Here is a 7183-nt window from a genome sequence, read left to right on the forward strand (position 1 = left end):
CCTCCTGGTTTATCAAAGTGTAATAGAAAGCAAGAGCAGTGTGGAAAAGATGCATCAGACAAAAATAAAGCATAAATGAATCTGGTATTCTATGCATACCAAGTATGAGTCTCTCTCTGACTAGGATCCCAATCTAAAATAATGCATTCAAGGAACATAAGCATACAGATCCATAGAAAACAAAGACATGTTGCCCAAATGTTTGTACACACAACCTCAGCCGCTGAAGGCAGAATATAATTAGCCACTCAGAGCTTGACTTGCTACAGTGATCTCATACTTGGCAGTTGTGTGAAGCGATACATATCACTGGGAACGAGATCTGCTCATTCTTTTGTAAAAACAGTCAAACCTCATCTCTTGCCTTGAAGATTTCAGCCAGCAGGTAACATAGACATATCTGCTCCTCAAATGCATCACTCACGGAGAAAGAATGGTAGCTGTTCCCAGAGATCTTAGCAACACAAAACTGAGGATCACCAACAAGCCTCGATTTTTTTGTACTCCTGATTTTAAAAGCATGCAATCCAAAACATATATGTGAAAGTTAGTCTCATCAGTCTAATAGGAGTTCTTTCCAAGGAAACATCCTTTAATTGGTCTTATGCATGCTTATTGAAAAGTCTCTTGGAATGGGATATTTATTTATTTATTGGATTTTGTCATGGTGACAATATGGCACTGCCAAAATCTCTTAAAACCTTTTACTCTTTTCTTCTATGTGGCACCACTGCCACAATTATGTGAAGGTGTTGGCCACTACCCCACAATTGTTCATTGAGAGACTTGAACTCAGGGCTCTCTTAAGTGTGTCCTGCACTATAACTCTCTTTAGATGCCAGCCCTCTGGGTTCCAATTTTACCCCTAGCTTGGCACCAACTTTTCTTTGACGGCCATACACCCACTATCTAATGTGTCCCAAACCTAAAAGACTTTTCTCAATGTTGGTAGCATTTTTAATGTGTTTCTGAAATAATAATAATAATAATAATAATAATAATAATAATAATTATTATTATTATTATTATTATTATTATTATTAACCTTTATTTATGAAGCACTGTAAATTTATACAGCGCTGTACATGCAATCTTTTTAGTTAGACGGTTCCCTGCCCTCGGGCTTACAATCTAAAAAGACATGACACAGAAGGAGAAGGGAGTGGTGGCAGGAAAAGGTAAGAGGTCCAGCAGTTCCTCTCTACCTCCGAGGCCTGGACCAAGGCAGATGGACTGGAGGGAGGGCTTGGCTTCAAAATGGAAGGTTAATCTTCATCCAGGGAAAATACATACTCTCAAGTAGGATAATACATATACAATACATAGCAATACAGGAAATGGTTCGATAAACAGGCAACAAAAGAACATCAGATAGTAAGCGACAATTATGCAATGCCTGCGAAGGCTTCTCTGAACAGGATGAACAGAAATCACTTCAGACAGCTGTTTGTTGAAACAACGTAATAAATTTATTTACAAGTAAGGCTGAATCTCTTTTAGTGGATGGTATTCACAATGGATACAATGTATAAATACTTTATTAGTTACACAGTTAAATAGTTTCTTTATTTTGTATTTCTAATTGTTTCTTTATAACTTTATATATGTTCCCTTACAGACTAAAGCTTTAAATCTGGGGCTGAAAGTAGGGCTAGATAGGGCTAGGCTCCCATATGCCCCCAGCCTTACTTTTGCCGCCTATGTGCCATTATGTGTGTGCCATTATGTGCCACCTGTGTGCCACCCGTCTACATGGGGCGTGCCTTGATGACACATGGGCATCAGAGTGCCCAAACGGCGCTGGCCAAAAGGGCGTCATCATGGCATGCAAGTGCCATTATGGTGCCCCTTCCAGGAAGCTGCTTTGAGCAGCTCCTTTTAGCTCCTGAGAGGGAGCGGATTGTCGATGTGCTGTGTGGTTGCTATGGCAATGATCCAGGGCAAACAGGGGTGGCATTTTGTTGCCCATCTGTCAAGCTCCTAAGTTCTCAGAGAATCTTTCTTACACTTTTGTGTCTCCACTAGCCACCAAACACTATGTCTCCCACAGGACACCACAACAATTTAATTAAGGATACTGTTCCTCTCTTTCTTGGGTATGAAAAAGCCTTTCTAATTGCCCTCACAGTAGCCTAGCCTAGCCTCAATGGCTCTTCATCCCTCAGGGCACAATAAACATCAACAACTTTAAAACCTTCTCCTCCCTATTACAGACTCACTCCTGGGAGCAGCCCCCACCTTTCCTTGGCTTTGCTTCCACTGGCTAGTGCCAAGGTTCTAATCTGCCTGTTGTCTTCACAGATTTACACCCAATTTTTTCTCCTGTGATGATGATTAAGATTGCAGCCTTTAGGTTCAATTGTTCTAATTCTTTAGATACATGCTTGATATGTGCTCTTCATATGAAAGCATACTGCTGTGCTATGCATTTTACATAGTTTCTTTATACGACTCGTACTGAGTCAAACCATTGATCCATGTAGATAAGCATTGTCAACTCCAGGACATCAGTTAAAGTCTTCCACAATCTGGTACCTTTTAATTGAAAATTATGAGCGTTTGGTCTGGAAACAAAGCACATGCTCTGTCATTGAGCTCCCCTTCTGAGTCTGTTCTAACATGTGTGTAACAAAGGGATCTTTGCAGCATTCAAACAGAGGAAAAAGTAAATTCTCAAAGGATGCCAAATTTTAATAAAGTCCAAATGTTTCAGAAAATTATTTCTTTCTTCGGGACAATCTGAATATATCATGTTTCCAGGGACTCCTAGAGTAGGACTGCCCTGCTTTCTAGGCACAGTAGGTAGCCAAGAATGCATTCTACCATTAGTATCAGCTGAAATACCAGGTGCATCCCTTCCTGAAAAGGTGAAATTTGGCTACACTTTTTAATACTCTGGAAGGCTCTTGACTGAAGTATTATGATGAATTATGCAATTGCCAGAAAGGCAGTTTCTATGTTGGCTGATTCAGAATTTGGTTAGCGGTCTGGTGATGGGTTTACTCACATAGGAACAACACTGTAGGATCTCTATTGGTTATCAAATTGTTTCTGGCCTAATTTTAGGTTTTCTTTTTTAACTTTCCTAACCTAATGACCTACACATGGCATACTTTGGGAGACAACTCCCTGCCATAATCAGGACAGTAACTAACCTTTCCTAGAGGCCTAAATTGCTTTCAGCAACAGATATCGTCCATAGTGGCCCTCTGCTTATAGTATTCTTCATAATTTCCTAGATCTGACACTTTTGCCTTGTTTAAATCTGTTGTTAAGACAAGTTTAACCATGTGTCATAGAATTTAGTCTGATGAACTTTTGGATTTTATTTTTAAAATTCAAGCATATGGATGGTTGAAGCTGAAAGTAGTCTGCAGTACTAAAACAGATAGATGCATCTCTACTTTTCTGATTTGCCTCACCCAGAATTCTGCATGAATTTGATGTTTATGACGTTTCCATGTTCTCAGTAACATGTTTGATTGTCTAAGGTTGCTGCCACACCACATAATTAATGCAGTTTGATACCACATTAATTGTCATGGCTCCAACCTGGGATCCTGAGATTTGTAGTTTGTTGTGGCACCAGAGCTCTCTGACAGAAGACTAAATATCTAAAAAGCTACAGATCTCAGGATTCCATACATTCAGTCATGATAGTTAAAGCAGTGTCAAATTGCATTAATTCTGCAGTGTAAATACAGCCTAAGACAAGATATCCTTATATTTATTTTGCAAGCCTCTTCTTCTAACACTCTACAGATCTTCTAACACTCTTCTACCACAGACTATTTGGAAACATTCCAAAATGTCCATGTTAAAAGAACAGTAAGGAACGTATTAAGCAGATATTTGTTGGCTTTTTTTAAATAAGGCAATTTTTCCTGTCTAAATTTAATTCTACTTGGACCATGTTGAAGCAAGTTCTTGGTTCACTGACAGGACTTTATATTAAGCTTCCGGGAGCTGCCTGTACTGAAATTCTTAAAAGTGATATTTTCTTAGAAGTGATATTGAGTTGAAGCTGCTCTTGCCAAATCTTTCCTATTGTGAATTCTGAATAGGGACTCCAATTGCTCCATTATCTGATAGAATAAAGTGGAATTGTAGCTGATTTTAAAAGGAAAAGGAACAGCCATTTTTTGCAGGTGCTCTGGCATCTGAATGATTTGGAGGGAGTTCTAATTATACAAGCACAGGTGTACTTTTCAGAGCTGCTGAAGAAATCTACTTATTGTGATGGAGTCTTCATAGGAATGCTACTTTTTTTTCTTTTTTTATAGGACTCATGTCCTTCAAATGCATGTCAAGCTGAAATTCCATTGGAGAAGCAGTCTTCCTAATTGGATCTCCATGCATCAAAGGCTACAGATGTGCTATTTCTGCCTTTCATAAGAAAATGTTAAAATTACAAAGTGAGTATAAGGAGAAAAGATAGCAATCCTGATATGCATATTGGGAATTTTTGTGCATATATTATTATTTTACCAATCTCTATTCAATTATTTTTTTAAAAAAAAACAAGGAAATTGTGCATAGAATTCCTGAAATCACACAGAACATGTTCTTCCTCAGGCCCCAAGTATACTGAATCTGATAAATGTCAATAGCATAGAAGCGGTGTGATGTATTGGAGGGCAGAATCCAATGGTAGACTTTTGGTAGTAGAACTTGGAGGGAACAATACCCTCTCCCAATTGCAGTGCCCTACCACCACCTTCTGGAGAGCTGGGCAGCCCTTTGGAGCTGGTTTGAGAGAGAAAGATTTCTTTCCAGCTATCAATGATATTTAGGTCATAATCTCACTGTCATTAGATTTAGACCAGAATAACTTTTCTTTCTGAAAAATATTTACTTTTTCTCCATTTTAGAAAAAAAAAAGTTTTCTCATAATGTGTTCTATACTTTGTTTTAGGAAAGCATGTAATTTCTCTACTGATTTTTGCATAATTTGTTCTTGAGTTACGTTTGGTGATTAAAATGTCCTTTTCTGTTATCACTGAATGGATCCTTCTGCTTGTTGAATGAATAAAAATGCCAAGATGCTTCATTAACATGCTTGGCACAGTGCTGGGTTGGCAACAGCATGCTCCAGTGCTGCCAAAGGGCATAGGCTGTGGAAATTCAGGAAGCTTTGCATCTTATATGTAAGAGTTGAGTCAGGAACATATGACCTTCTGAGAAGATCTTGATTCTAAAGCATTTGAAAGAATCCCCCTACTTTATTGTAAGGCTGCTGAACAGGCAGAAGAAGCACAGGCCTTATTAATATCATTATTACTACATCTTTAAGCAGGTGTAGTGAGCCTTTCCCCCTCAACCCTACAATGGGCCCAATGATACCAGGGGACATATATATTCTTCTGATGTCATCGAGTTTCTGGCAGAAGTACCAGTGAAAGCTTCTCCAGAGGATGATGACAGTTGTCCAAAATTTCTGGCAGGCACCCCAGAATGGGATAGACTGGCAGATCCATAGAACCAAATCTTAGAGACTTGCAGAGTGTAAACTGATGGTTGTCAAACACTATGTCTGAGGTGAAATGGAATCTGGTGTAGCCTCATCCATACAAGCAAGACATGATTCAGTCCAAATTTATGAAATGGTAATGCAAATTGGAACCTGGCTGGTCAAATCCTGTGTCAATGAAAAATTTACCCTTTGTTATGGATTCTCCTCAGTGTGGAATTTAATTTTTTAAAAACATGTACTTCCACCTTCTAAGGAACAAGGAAATGGCTTATATGATATACAGAATTCCTTTCAACTTTAGAGCTAAATGTTTATGCAGTAGAAAGCATTTGGGTTTACAAATGCATCATGGAATAAGTATTCTGCATCACATACGGATTTACTGATCTCAGCAGTTCTGCAGAATCCTAAAATGAGTTTCTGTAGCTGGACCTCTTGATGTGATTGGAGCCTACAATCAACGTAGCTCTCATGATAAATCATACATAGCAGGCTTCCCAGACTCTTTCTGCTATCAACACTGAATTCTTCAATTATGCAGGAAGAACAGATGAAGAATAAATGCCTGGATCCCAGCAGGCCAGAAAGAAATGAATGACCTGTAGCTAGAATAAGAATAACATGTCTGAGTCCGTTATTGCTTTGTAAACTCAGCTGGTTTTACATTCCAGTTATTTCCTCTTTATCAGGGAAGACACAATTACATTTTAGGAGTCAAATTAACATGCTTCCTTTACAGCAAAAAAGTAGTGGCAAATAACCTTAAAGTAGGCTATTAGAGATGCAGATCTGTAATTTACACAGTGAAATGTGCTAAGAAGCCACTGGCAACTATGCAAGTCCGCTGTGTGTTCCCATATGTTCACAAAGATGCATCTGCCTTTCATAATTTATGCCATTTTCAGCTGCAAAAAATAATGTTCATGCAGGAAATATGCTTGCTGAGTAAAGTATGATTCAACAATGTCATTCATAAATGTAGGAAAACAAGGCTCTACGTGTTTGTGAAGCCTTCTTTCTGCAGATCCACTACCCCACACATGGAAGCCACCAGCTGCTATTCTGTGAAGACTACTAGCTGGAAAAAACACTGTCTCTCAGCTTGACCTTGTAAAGCCAGTTCAGGACTAAACGTGATGTGGCAGTAAATGCAGCTTTACTTTCAGTGTGGAAATTGTTAAAAATATAAATAGTTTTTGAGGGTGAGTGATAATTCCTGGAATTAAGGGATAGTTTAACTCATTTGAATCTGCCCTGGAAGGAAACTTCACATTAATACGAAGGGAGGTTCTTCCAGAAGAAGCTTTTACCATAGTTATGGAATTTTACAGAAGATCCCAAGTCAACATTTTAAATTTATAAACCTCCCATGATCCAGTGTGGTATAGTGGTTTGAGTTGGACCAAAACTCTGGAGGCCATGGAAACTCACTGTGTAACCTTCAGCGAGTCACTGTCCGGGAAAGCAGCCAAACGGCTGATAAGGCAGCTAGTTCTCAAACAAACAACCCCCTCCCAGCACAGCAAAGTCAGTGTAAGCTACACAGTCCTAGAGAGTTGCAGTAGCTTTACCAAAAGGGATTACCAAAAGAATTGTCAGATGGTCTGAGGTTCAGGGTAACAGATAGGCAGATCGATGAAGCAGTCCAAGGTCAAGGTTTCCGGGTAGTCAAGACAAGAAGCCAAGGAGCCAGAGACAGAGTCTTTCCCC

The sequence above is a fragment of the Sceloporus undulatus genome, chromosome 1 (assembly GCF_019175285.1).
Source record: "Sceloporus undulatus isolate JIND9_A2432 ecotype Alabama chromosome 1, SceUnd_v1.1, whole genome shotgun sequence".
NCBI lineage: Eukaryota > Metazoa > Chordata > Lepidosauria > Squamata > Phrynosomatidae > Sceloporus > Sceloporus undulatus.